Source organism: Meriones unguiculatus, chromosome 3 (genome assembly GCF_030254825.1).
Source record: "Meriones unguiculatus strain TT.TT164.6M chromosome 3, Bangor_MerUng_6.1, whole genome shotgun sequence".
Classification (NCBI taxonomy): domain Eukaryota; kingdom Metazoa; phylum Chordata; class Mammalia; order Rodentia; family Muridae; genus Meriones; species Meriones unguiculatus.
This window is the reverse complement of record NC_083351.1, coordinates 39,052,518-39,066,668: the sequence shown is the minus strand read 5'-3', so window position 1 is coordinate 39,066,668 and position 14,151 is coordinate 39,052,518. Positions and strand designations below refer to the sequence as shown.

Here is a 14,151-nt window from a genome sequence, read left to right as displayed (position 1 = left end):
TTATTTTTCTCATTAGTTACATTTTGTTAATTCTGTGTCCCAGCTGTATTTCTCATTCCCTCCCCAATCCCACCCTCCCTCCCTCATCTCCTCCCTGCCCCTTTCCAAGTCCACTGATAGGGGAGGACCTCCTCCCCTTTCATATGGCTCGGATGTGACCCGTGATAGCTCAGTAATCAATTGGTTTCCCATAGTAAGGGGAAAAAGGACTATTTCTAACAGGAACTCAATGACTGGCTCTTTGACCTCCCCACCCCCCAAGGGAGGAGCAGTCCTGTTAGGCCACAGAGGAGGGCTTTGCAGCCAGTCCTGAAAATACATGGCCTTTTTTTTTTCCATTAATTGTTCCTGTATGTGTGTGTTTGTGTGTGTGTGCATGCATGTGTGTGTTCTTATATACATAAATACTTCCTACTTAGTCTGTATAATGATACCTACATGTATGTTTTCAGGTCTGACTATTTTGTATTGCATAAACAATTTGTGTGCTCTTCTCTAGGGAGGACTATTTCTCTCATCTTGAGTATTGCTCAGTTCCTTCAGTTTTTTGTATAGGGTTGAGGTCTCCCGGGTTCTCCCCCATCCACTTTGGCATGTCTATTGTTGTTATACTTGCTCAGCTCATGTTTAGGCAGTCATGTTGGTGAAGCTTTATGGGACATTCCTAGGAGACACAATCTCACAGCAAACTTTCTGATCCTTTCTTACAATCCTCTTCTTCAATGAGCCCTGAATTGTGAGAGTTATTTTAGATGTATCCATTGGGACAGAGATCCATAACTCTGTATTTTGATTGACTGTAGTTTTCTAAAATGCTCTCTGTCTCTTGCAAAGATAAGTTTCCTGATGAGGGGTGAAGATTACAATTACCTGCAGTATAAAGCCAAATACTTAGAGCATAGTTAGGGATTATGTTGGTTTGATAAAGCCCTGGTTGCATGACCTTTTCCAACATCCACAATTTCACTAGCCTCAGCTGGTTGGCTAGGTCAATGCTAGGCATGATTTCCCTCTTGCTACCAACGGCTCTCTAACTGGATTTAGACTGTTGGTTTCTGCCACAGAACACATGTCACTGCTGCACCTCTTGGGTTGTCATGCCATGATGTGTAGTTGAGGTTCATGGGCATCATAGCTGGGTAGGACTATTGGTGGCTTCCCTCCTTTGGAAGCTTCATGGCACCTTCTGGCATTATGAAAGCTAGTCCTCAGGGAGGATGCTTTCAGGTCACATCCAGCTCAGAGACCTCTGGGCCCTGGGTCTCAACTGCCTGGTGTCTTCAGCAAGAGTAACGGACTTTCCACCTCTGGGAGACAACCCAGGGCAATAATAATAGTCTGTAATGTTCTGAGAGTCTGTCTGACAGTCCTGACCAACATCTTGAAGGAGGACTTCTGTTCCCTGATGCAGGGGTTTTTGTTAGCTGGTCTTATGCCTTATGCTATGTTATTAAGAAGACATCCTTGCTATGTCTTCTTGACTAATAGTTACAGCATCTCTGTTGGGGGGTGTCTTATTGTTGAAGAAAAGTATGATCAGAGGACTTTTGATTTTAATCTCCTCTGTGCCATATATATAAGCTGATGTCTTCTATAAAATGTGAATCATTTAGACTTTGTAGGACTGTAGTGAGGGGTTTAACAGTCATGAAAGCATACTAGAATACCATGGCTGCCCATCAGACATCAGGTGCTTTGTGAAGTCAAAGATGGGAAATATACAAGATAATAGCCCCAGTGGTTGCTTTCATTCAGGTCAGCAGGAGGTTTGTAACTAGAAATCCAGACTAAAAAACAATACTAAAATGCTCAAATAATAATGGCAATACATCTGCATATCACTTACAGATAATTTTAATGTACATTTTATTTGATGATCACAAACATGTACCCATCCAAGCATAACATGTAGGAACATACTGAGCACACAAAACACGTGACTGGTTTACATCGTGACTGGTTTACATCGTGACTAACTTACTGTTACTTTCCCCCACTGTCCAGTGAGTAAACTGAGGCTCAGGGATGCTAAAGAACTTTTCCTGAAACACAATGTGCCAGGCAGCAGAGCTAAGACTTACAAGCTGGCCCATCAGACCAAAGTAATCATTTCTCTCAACCATTACCTTCCAGACATAAGCAGGAAAAGTGTGACATTTTCACTGTGTACATAGAGATGCTTGGACTCATATAAAAGTGAATGCACTTTGCTCAGAGACTCACAAGTGGTACTTAACAAGGTAATAAGTGGATTGGAAATTGACATGTTAAGACAAAAAATTGAAATGTTTTATCTTCAAACCAACATTGCCATGGAAAATGTCCAGGTGATAACTGAAGACCTTTGTGAAATTAGCTAATGTTCAAAACAGTTAAACCCAAAGATAAATGAGTAACAAGAAGAAAAGGACAATTGCTCTGTGCAACTGGAAGGAACTGAAGGGGGAAATGTTACCTTTGCAAATCTAGTTCAGAAATGACATTATAAACTAAAATCTATCCTAAATCACCTAAATGCATTGGGTAGACATCCACAGCCAAAATTACATTACCAAGAAACCGCATATTTTAGATTATTTTACAATTCCCTAGAAATCCCCTAGAGAGATAGTATTCCTTTCCGAGAGTTTAGTAGATTCACTTCTTATGTAAAATGTTCTAGAGAAGAAAAGCAATGCCTATATTCCTTAACCCTCCTGAATACAAAGCTCTTTCCATGAACTGGGGGGAAGGCATCTCCATCTTTCTCTTCAGGGACGGTCAGTGCCACAGTGCCCAACATGCAAAGACATACCTCGACATAAGTGTAACACGTAAATGCTAATTTAATGAGCTGAAGACCCTAGTCAAATTTGTGAGCATTGCGTAATAACAAAACAAATTTCAGCCATTATTAAGAAAAACATGAAATCAGAGGAGAAAGCAAGGCAGATACTGTGTAAAACTGTAAATGTCTCCTCGGATCATGTGTTGTAGGGTTAGTAACCAGCTCGTTAAAGCTAAGGAGTGCAATCTGATCTGGAGATTAACCCACTGCTAGCGTTACTAGGAAGTGGTAGAACCTAGCAGGTAGAGGCGACCTTAGAGGATGGGGGACACTGGATAGATGCCTGCAAGAGCATCATGGTCCCCATCCCCTTCTCTTCTGCTTCCTGGACACCATGAGCCACTCTGCTCTGTTACATGTTATGTGCCATGATTTTCTTCCTCATGGTAGTCCTGAAGCAATGGAGGCAGCTGATTCATGGGCCAAAACTGAGCAAAAGTAAATTCTCATCTCTTAAGAAGCTCATATCAGATGGTTTATGCAAAAGACACAAAGGTCTTTCTTAAACAGAAACTTTCTCATCTTTATGAATAGCTTAGGCTGCTGCTGTCTATCTTCTGATGTGCTTTGTATCCAAAATGAACAGTAAAAAGAGTATATATAATGTGTTCAACAATATTGTGTCTTTCAAAACTGAATATTAAATTACTGAAGATGTTATTTAAAATAAACCTATAAGCTAGCAGATAAAGGTACTTGCAGTCAAAACTGAGGGACCTGAGTTCAATCCCAGAAACTACACTGTGAAAGGAGAAAAACCAACCTCAGATTTTCCTCTGAATTTACACACACATACACACACACACACACACACACACTTGTAAAAATTCTAAATAAACTACAATTTAGCCTTCTCTTTATAAAGTTAAAAAAGTTTATTGTCAGTTCTCACAGCATTTTTAATCCTTTTATTGTAGATATTTTATTTCTCCAAATTTTTCTTTAATGTGAGAAAACACAATTTTGAGTTTGCCTCAAGCTGAAGCTTGCCTGCTTTGCAAAGATTGCCTTGTCTGTGACCAAAGCGTAAAAGGAGACATTCTTGGCCACTCAACAGCCCCGGGTTGAGTTACACCACTTATATCTCAAAAAGTCCATGGGTCACTGCAAGACCACAAGATGAGAATGCAAAGTGTCCAGAGCGGAGGGGGAAATACCCAGTCCAAAGTGAGCTGCTTTTATCGTGGGGGAAAGAAAGAAACCATCTCAACCAACAGCAGATACCCCTAACCCCTACCTTCTGCTCACTGAGCTGATGCCACCTTCTGATCAACCAAGCTGAGCAATGCCTTTCCTCACTCCTTGTACTCTTCTCCCCTCGGCTTTTGTGCCAGCTCTTTCTTGTTCCTGTTGATGGCTGCTGTGTGAGTCTTTCTTCAATCTGCAATAGCAGGTGCCTTTATTAGGAAGCCAATAGAGCTATATTTCCCTCTTGCTTGAAGTGTATCGAAAGCAGGAGTTGGGAGCATGTCTTTTCAGATGAGCCCAGAGCAGAACCATACGCCCTTCCACAGCTTAGGCTGGACGGCAACTAAGAAGGCCAGTGTCTCATGGAGGCCATGTGTCAGGACAAACCTTCTCACACATGACAAACATGCAGGGGGGATCTTGACAGCCTCTATCTAGCAGGCCAGAGAAAATGCCACATGGAAGGTTAATTTGGGTATTGCAATGTGTGCTTTTGATCTATGTGAACAAACGTCTTTCTTCTGGGAAAGAGAGAGAACGGAGATGGTATGGTTTTAGAAATCCTTAATGGGGTAAAAATCAACACGGCGGCAGAGAGAATTCTATAAATCAGATGCTAACGCTAAGATTTCATTGCAAGCAGGCTGAGAACTGGGAAGAAAGTGTGTCATGGGTTGTGTTGCTCCTTCCTGGTCTTGTACGGCAGGAATGCTCTGGACAAACCTCGGAAGGTTAGCTTCCGCTTCTGCAGACCGCAAGTCTAACGGGGAAGGCAGTGTGCTCTCCTGCACCGCTTCAGTCTACACTTATCAAAAGGACTTGATGCTCCTTTCCACTAATGCTGTAACGCCGCCATGCAGATGTTGATCACCACCTGGAATGAATGCAAGAAGACTTAAAGGGGAAATGACCCAGACTCGTGGTGTGCTGTGAAGATGGGACCTGGATTTGGAAGACCTGGCTTCCTACCTGTCTCCATGCTCCCAAGCCACCTCCTCCCTCACTCTCTCTCTGGCTCCCAGCTAATTTGCCTGTTGTTGTTGTTGTTGCTGTTTAAGTGGAGACTATAAGAGTGTCAAGCCTCTGGCTGGACACTCGGTGCTCCAAAAGTTGGCTGTAATCACTTTTCGATGAGGTGTGTGTTCTCTGCATGTTCAGGATGGTGTCTCATACCTGGTTCTCCTTTGCACATTTCTAATACACATTTAGCTCACGCTGAAGGTATTTTCATTTGAAATTACAGTGTCTCTGTGGATCTTCCCATGTCTTCAAGAACAGGAAAATCTAAGACCTGGTAAAGGTTGGCATCAGCTTAAGTAACCACTTTTCCTTCTGTGTGGAAGTCTCAGCTTGAGCTGCATCTAGAAAGTAAAGAAAGGCATAGAAACAGCTGGGAGGAGGAGGAAAACAAAGTGGAGCTCTATGAGGTATCGAACCGTGCTCTACAAGTGCAAGCCACTGCTAGAAATACTAGTAAGAGAAAGGACGACAGGGTGAGGGGCATGGCCAAAGACACACAGAGAGGATGTGTGATTCTCCCAAAGACCTCATTGCTTTGTCCTAAAAACTGGAGGGAGATGGGAGCAGAAGAAAGAGGTGTAGAAAGTGTTAGTCTGTCAGACTTCTAATTTAAGAACGATTCTAGTAGTTTCGCCATCGGGCAAAACTGTGCTTGCTTCCTTCATGAACCGGAATAGACCAAAGGCCAGATGCTGTTTGCATATGCAAATCACCGGAGAAGCCTGGCAAGAGCTGGCAACCTAGCCTTCCCGCTCCAAGCGACGTTTCTGTTTAATTAGTAAGGAGAGGTGTCATATAAAGTGAGGAGGAGCCAAAAGCAACCACTTCCTTTGTATTTTTAGAAACCAAAATCTGAAGCTCTTTCCCTTTAATAATTTTTATACAGCGTATCCATCTTCTCCCTGGAGTAGCACAGAATTATTTCAGACCCGTATTTACAGTTTCGCACCATCACCTCATCTAGATATAGAAACTTACCAACACCTTGAAAATAGAGGAGAAGCCGGTGTAAAGTAGGTCAGACCTGCTCACTGAGCCCGCTAAATAGCCTGGACAGAGAGGGAGATAAAGCAAGGCCCTCTCGGGGAAGACCATATTAGTTGCTGTCAGGAGGGCGCCCTCTGCTGTTTAAGAAAATGTAGACGCGGTTGAGAGGAGACGGGAAGAATCACTTCCGGCAATGACAAAATCTAATCTTGAGATGAATTGCTCCCTCATAAGCCAACAGCTGGGCTTAGCAATCATAAAGAAAGTACTCCCGCTCCATAGATCAATCTGGAAAGGGCTTCATTCGAAAACGATCCAGAGACATCAATCTCAGTTTTCAGGATTGATTACATCCAATTCAAGCCACAGGATCATTAGAGCGACCCTGAAATAAGTCTCCACACCCTCGGCTTAGGTGCTATGGTTTCGTCACGTGACCTGACGTTTAGCCTTTGTCTTCTTTCAGAAGTGAGAAGAAGGAAGTCCTACCTCAGACATAATAAAGATTTTGAGCTTGCTGCTGAGCATGCACTGCTCTGGATGCTTGCTTGCTTGCTTGCCTGCCCCAGAAATCATAAAACATTTAGGGACTCCTGGGGCAAGCTCATCATAAAATATTCAGCAACATCTGTGTCATATTATTTACTGACAGAGTAGACCCAGAAAATACGTGCCTGAATCACAGGCTGGCCTGCGTGATGTGGGCCATTAGGCTGGGACTGGAAGGCACTAGTTTATGGTCCTTCGAGTATTCTCTCTCTCTCTCTCTCTCTCTCTCTCTCTCTCTCTCTCTCTCTCTCTCTCTCTCTCTCTCTCTCTCATCTACAAACATACAAACACAACACCTAAGCCAAGGGGAAGGGGGGAAGGAGACTAATAATGATCCCGTGGCTTGGACTGGATGTAATCAATCCTGAAAACCGAGACTGATGTCTCGGGATTGTTTTGGAATGAAGCCCTTTCCACATTGATCTATGGAGCGGGAGTACTTTCCTTATGACTGGTAAGCCCCAGCTGTTGGCTTATGAGGGACCAATTCATCTCAAGATTAGATTTTGTCAGTGCAAACAGTGAATCTTTCTGCTCCCTGTCTATTCATAAACCATGTGTTTCCACTTTCTCCCTCTCTCACTCTTTCTCTCTGTGTGTGTATGTATGTGTGTGTGTATATCTCTGTGCTAGTGTGTATATATCTGTGTGTGTGTGCGTGTGCTCACAGTGTGACCACAGAAACCTAATGTCTCAGCAAAGAAGGTAGAAACTAGTTTCAAACTATATGTTAGTGTCTGTGTAGATATGTATCCGTAACACACAGTCAGGTTTCAACTGCTTTGTCCCCAAACCTACAGAATTCCATAGAAAGATTTTATTTTTATTCACCTTACATCCTTGCTGTAGCCCAAATCCCTCCTCCCCTCCCAGGCCCATCTTCCCTCCCTCCATCCCTTCCCCCTCTCTTTTCCTCGGAAAAGGGAGCTCCCTTTCCCATCTACCCCAGTTCATCAGTTGCATTAAGACTGAGCACATACTCTTCCTCAGAGGCCTGGCAAGGCAGTCCTGCCAGGGGAGAGTGAACAAAGAGCTGTCAAGTGAGTTCATGCCTGAAACAGTCCCCACTTCCCTTCCTAGAGGACACACATGAAGCCTAAGCTGCCCATCTGCTACATCTTTGTAGGGGGTCTAGGTCCAGTTTGTGCACGGTCCTTGGTTGATGCTTCCGTCTCAGCAAGCCCCTCTGGACACTGGTTAGTTGGCTCTGTTGGTCTTCTTGTGGAGATCCTGTCATCTCCCAGGTAATTTTCTCTTTCCCCCCACTTTTCTACAAGACACCCTACGAATCGCCCAAAGTTTGGCTGTGAGTCTCTGCATCTGTGCTGAGGCACCACCGGTGGGTAGCGCCTCTCAGAGGACAGCTCTATCAGGCTCCTGTCTGCAAGTTTATCAGAGTTCCATTTACAGTGTCAGGGGTGGGCACTCTCCGGTAGGGTGGGTCTTTGGTTGGTCCAGGTATTGGTTGGGCATTCCCTCAGTCTCTGCTCTATCTTTATCCCTGCACAGCTTGTAGGCAGGGTGAATTTTGGGTCAAAGTATTTGTGGATGGGTTGGTGCTCCCCTCACTCTGCTAGGAGACTGCTTTATTTAATGAGTGTCCTCTTCAGTCACTATGGCCTCAGCTTATAGGAGTATCTGCTTGGGTGCCCTTGCTATCCTCCCAGGAGCCTACCCTGACTTAGGTCTCAAGCTTATCACAGAGATACCCCCACATCTGTTTCTCTTTCCTCAATAGCGCTTCTATCCTCTCGCCCCTGCTCCCCCAAGGTCTGATCTCCACCCTCTTAACTCTCTGTGCCCCTTCTCCTACCTTGCTTCCTCTCTTCAGCCACTACCTCTGCCTATTCTATCGCCCCTTCCCAGTGAGATTTATGCATCCTCCCTTGGGTCTGCTATGATACTTATCTTCTTTGAGTCTGCACCTTGTAGTATGCTTATCCTGTACTATAGGGCTAAAATCCACTTCTAAGTTAGTATATATCATGTGTGTCTTTCTAGGTCTGTGTTACCTCACTCAGGATGATCTTTTCTAGTTCCATCTATTTGCCTATTTCCATGATTTCTTTGTTTTTAATAGATGAATAGTATTCCATTGTGTAAATGTACCACAGTTTCTTTATCCATTCTTCATTTGAGGGACATTTAGGTTGTTTCCAGATTCTGGCTATTGTGAATAAAGTGGCTATGAACATAGTTGACCAAATGTCCTTGTATGGTGGACCATCTTTGGAGTATATCCCCAGGAGAGGTATGGCTGGGTCTTGAGGTTAAAGCTATTTCTGAGAAAGAGCCAGATTGATATACAAAGTGATTTTACAAGTTTACACTCTCAACAGCAATGGAGGAGTGTTCCCCTTTCTCCACACTCTCTTGAGCACATGCTGTCACTCAAGATTTTTATCTTAGCCATTCTGACCAGTGTAAGATGGAATCTCAGAGTTGATAAGTGCTTCTCAGCCATTCGAGATTCCTCTGTTGAGAACTCTCTGTTTAGTTCTGTGCCCTGGTTTTTAATTGGCTTATTTTGTTTATTAGTGTTTGATTTCTTGAGTTAATTAATATTTTTTATTAGTTCTTTGTCAGATGTAGGATTAGTGAAGATATTTTCCCAGGCTGTAGGCTGTCATTTTGTTCTATTGACAGTGTCCTTTGCCTTGCAGAAGCTTTTCAGTCTCAAGATCTATTTTTTTTTTCATTTCCTTAGTGTCTGTTGTTATGTTCCCCTTTTAGGTTCTAATTTTGTTAAATTGGATACTCTCCCTCTGCCTTTTAGTTAGCTTGGCTAAGAATTTGTCTATCTTGTTGATTTTCTCAAAGAACCAACTCTTGGTTTCACTGATCCTTTGTGTCATTCTCTTTGTTTCTAATTTATTGATCTCAGCCCTGAATTTATTTCCTGTCATCTACTCCTCTTTGGTGTGTCTGTTTCCTTCCTTCCTAGAGCTTTCAGATGTGATAATAAGTTACTAGTATGGGATCTCTCCAATTTCTTTATGAAGATACATAGTCTATGAACTTTCCTCTTAGCACTGCTTTCATAGTGTCCTATAAGTTCAAGTATGTTGTGCCTTCATTTTCATTGAATACTAGAAGGTCTTTAATTTCTTTATTTCTTTCCTGACCCAGTGATCGTTGAGTAGAAAGTTGTTCAGTTTCCATGAATTTTTAGGATATTTGTTCTTTCTGTTGTTGTTCAGTTCCAGCTTTACTCTATGGTGGTGTGATAAGGTACAGGGGGTTATTTCAATCTTCTTATATTTGTTGATGCTTGCTTTGTGACCGGGTACATCATCAGTTTTGGAGAAGGTTCCATGAGATGCTGAGAAGAAGGTATATTCTTTTGTGTTTGGGTGAAATGTTTCGTAGATATCTGTTAAGTCCATTTGATTCGTGACATCTATTAGCTTCTTTATTTCCAAGATAGTTTCTTCCTTGGTGATCAGTCCATTGCAGAGAATGGAGTATTGAACTCTCTCACTATTAAGGTGTGGGGCTCAATGTATGATTTAAGCTTTAGTAGTGTTTCTTTTACGAATGAGGGTGCCCTTGAGTTTGGGGCATAAATGTTCAAATTGAGGCAGTCTTGGTGGATTTTTCCTTTGATGAATATCAAGTGTCCTTCTCCATCTCTGTTGATTAATTTTGGTGAAAGTCTATTTTATTAGATACCAGAATAGTTACTCAGTCTTGTTTCTTGGGTCCATTTGCTTGGAAAACCTTCTTCCAGCCCTTTATTCTGAGGTAATGTCTGTCTTTATTGCAGAGTTGTGTTTCTTGTATGCAGCAGAAAGATGGGTCCTGGTTTTTTGTTTTGTTTTGTTTGTTTGTTTGTTTGTTTTTATCCATTCTGTTAACCTGTGTCTTTTTATTGTGGAATTGATACTATTAATGTTGAGAGGTATTAATGACCAAGTGTTATTACTTCCTGTTATTTTGATGTTAGTGGTGGTGTAGTGTGTGTGTGTGTGTCTTTTGGTTTTGCTGATGTGGGGTTATTTATTACCTATGTTTTCCTGGTTGTAGACCGCCTCCTTGGGTTGGAGTTTTTCTTCTAGTATCTTCTATAGGGTTGCATTTGTGGATAGTAATGTTTAAATTTGTTTTTGTCATGAAATATCTTGTTTTGTCCCTCTATGGTGATTGAAAGTTTTGCTGGGTATAGCAGTTGGGAATAGCATCTGTGTTCTCTTAGTGTCTGTAAGATAGCCGTCCAGGCCCTTCTGGCTTTCAGAGTTTCTGACGAGAAGCCAGGTGTAATTCTAACGGGTTTACCCTTATATGTCACTTGGCCTTTTTCCTGTGAAACTTTTAACATTTGATCTTTGTTCTGTACATTCAGTGGTTTGATTATTATGTGGCAATGTGATTTTTTTTCTGGTCCAATCTATTTGGTGTTCTGAAGCTTCATGTGTGTGTGTGTGTGTTTATGTGTGTGTGTGTATGCTTCTCTTTCTTTAGGTTTGGGAAGTTTCCTTCTATAATTTTGTTGAAAATATTTTCTGGGCCTTAGAGCTTGGAGTTTTCTCTTTCCCCTATTCCTAATATTCTTAGGTTTGTTCTTGTCACAGGATCCCAGATTTCTTGGATATTCTATGTCAGCAGCTTTTTAGTTTTAACATTTTCTTTGACGGATATATCGATTTCTTCAATCATACCTTCTACCCCTGAGATTCTGTCTTCCGTCTCTTGTATTCTGTTAGTGATATTTGTGTCTGTAGTTCTTGTCCTCTTGTCTGGATTTTTCAGCTCCAGGATTGCCTCAGACTGTGTTTTTACTGCTACTAGTTCCATTTTTAGGTCTTGAACAGTATTATTCATTTCCTTCTCCTGTTTAATTGTCGTTTCCTGTATTCTTTAATTTCTTTAAGGGATTTGTTCAATTCTTTCACCTGTCTGATTGTGCTTTCCAGTGCTACTTTGAGAGCTTTATTTTTCTCCTTTAAGGCCTCTATCATTTTTGAACCTCAGATTTAGAAATTTTGAACCTCAGATTTAGAAATTTTTCTTGTGCTTTGGGTGTAATAATATCTCCAGGGTTTGCTGTGCTAGGACCACTGGTTTCTGGTAGTGCCATGTGGTCTTGAATTTTGTTGCTTGTGTTCTTATGCTGACCTCTTGCCATTTGGTTGACTCTGGTGTTAGAAAGATCTGCAAGCTGAAAGCTGGTCCAGCACTAAACAGGTCTCCTCAGGATGGAGGACAATGGGGATTGGGTCCTGTACTCAGCTCACCTCTATTGGGCTCTGTGTCTGTGACTCTGGTGGCCAGGCAGATGGGGAGCAGGTGGAAAGATCTCCAAGCAAAACCTAGAAAGAGTTAAGGCAGTCCTTTAGAAAGTACCTCGTCCTCAACTTCTGTGTCAGGTCCTTGCTGGCCTCTGCCACAGTGTGCTGCTAGCACATCTGCATCAGAGTTTTGATATGAGACAAGAAGAGAGTAGATGGCCCCTTAGCAATCAGTAAAGAGAAACATTAAATCCCTGCCTTATCCAGTCCCACAGCTGCCCATCCACATCACTCTCAGTGCCCACCCTAGAAGCTGCATGCTTACTCTGAAACAGTCCCTCATAGAACATGGCCTGTTCCCTTTGAGACCCACCAACTTAGATGCTTGTGAAACAGAGAAGCATGCATCTGGTTTATTAGGCAATGTCACAATTTGCACCCAATACCCAGCTATTTAATTAGTCACACCTCCTCTCACTCTTAGAAGCACCCTAGTTTGGGATGTAAATCACGTGGTCACCCTTGCACAAGCCCTTGCAGAGTCACCGTAACTTCAGTGCATCCTCACAGAGGATTTAAGAGCTTCTAGAGCCTTCCAAACAAAAACCTCCCCGATGATTTTGAGATTCCCAGTTGTAATATCACAAGGCAGCAGCCAATCTTGGAAGCCCGTCTCCTTCTAACAGGAGCATCAGAGTCTCTAGTGGAAAGCTGTCTCCATCTCCAAGGACACCAGCCATGGGTGAGGCCCAACACACAGCATCATCTGCATTGCTCCCTGTTCTATATTGGATATAGAATGGGAAGAATCCCACACACCTCCTTGAGCTTTAGACAGTCAGGAATCTCAGAAGCAAAGACAGGCAATTCCTAGAAGCCTTTCTTGCAAAACTTCTTTTCTCAGTTCTCATTGGCCCTATTTGGGAGGCCGCAAAATGGCCCACAATCAACCAGTCCCAAGTTCCAGGTGCTTCTCGGGCTCACCATGTTGTTAGGGGCCTATTGCTTTGTTTTTAACATCAATCCAACGTACTGAATCAGATTTCATATCAAATTGGTGACATGCTGAAGGATCATTTGAAAAAGACAGATGTTAAACTGTCCAGAATTTTGTGAGTGGATGTTAGATGTAACTATAAGCTTGCATTGTGTAAGTTCTATTAAACTGCTTAACTTACATACTTCATATATTTTACACGTAGAAAATACATACGCAGAATAATAAACTCTCTTAAAAACAGAGGCAATAATTAGATGTCAGTGATGATTGTACAACTGAGTCAATATGCAAAATTCATTAACTATCCAATGAGAATGAGTAAAGGGGAAATTTTACAAATTGTACATTTTATTAAACTGTATCAAAATAAAAACTTTGAAATTTTTAACTTATCTCTTGCTTATTACTTTAGTATTTACGTAAAGTCATTTACTTCTATTGTGGTCTGAGGGTGTATATAGTGTCTGGTGGAAGGGGACTGTATCCACAGGGGCCAAAAGGGGCCGCTGGGTGTCATTCGAGTTCCGGGCCCTGCTGCCGGAACTGCACACTACTCTTGGAGGTTCAGGTGTTGCTGGCTTCCAAGATGGGGAGGTGAAACCTGGGAGTCTCAGGTTCCACTTCTCTCAGGGGCAGCTAGAGCGCTCAGAGAGGTCCACGCGCAAGATGCCAGGATCTCACCAGGGGTGTGTAAAAGTTTTCCACTGTGTTACAATTACCTCTTTTTAATGAGGCTTCTGGTACCAGATGGCAGTGGAAACTCGGGCGTTCTAAAGCTGGTGATGATGCCACATGTCACAGCCCTTCCATTAAGCTGCTGTGCTAATGGCAGAGGATAAATGCCCATGCCGATGCCAGTGCCTTGTCAGTTCATGGCCAAACAAAGTCCGACTGCTGCTTTGTAGGCAGTCACTGACAAACGCTCTAAAAGATGGGACAGGCTTCAGCGGTGACTGAGGTAGCTATGGGTGCCTGACTAGAAGTCAAGCCCCAGGAGTCCAACAGTGAATTCTTCAGGGAGGAGGGGAGCCCTTTCTTCCCCAGAGTAAAAGATGAGTCTCAGGCAGTCATGGTGAGTAGATGATGGTTGCCTGTTTAGTTCATGTTAAACAGGGACTTATAAACCTCGGGAAGTGGGAAGGATTCCAGGGGTGAATGTGTTTGATTCTGTGGGCCTAAGGGTGCTTCATTTACATGTTGTAGTTCCCCTTTCTTAAGAAGGGGAACACAGTGCTTTTTTAAATAATTTTTATTTTTTTCTATTAATCACAGGTTATTCACTCTGTATCCTAGCCGTAGCCCCCTCTCTCATTCCCTCCCAATCCCACCTCCCTCCCTCCCTCCCTGCCCCT

General features: G+C 42.7%; 1 long non-coding RNA gene across 1 annotated transcript; it reads right to left on the bottom strand.

Moving 5' to 3' along the window:
- Window positions 1-1,883: 1,883 nt before the first annotated feature.
- LOC110539670 (uncharacterized) lies at window positions 1,884-6,153 on the bottom strand. The gene is made up of 3 exons (XR_002475898.2): window positions 6,014-6,153; window positions 5,189-5,376; window positions 1,884-4,889 (listed from the first exon to the last, which is right to left on the bottom strand). It is a non-coding gene; the product is annotated as an uncharacterized LOC110539670 (long non-coding RNA).
- Window positions 6,154-14,151: the final 7,998 nt, after the last annotated feature.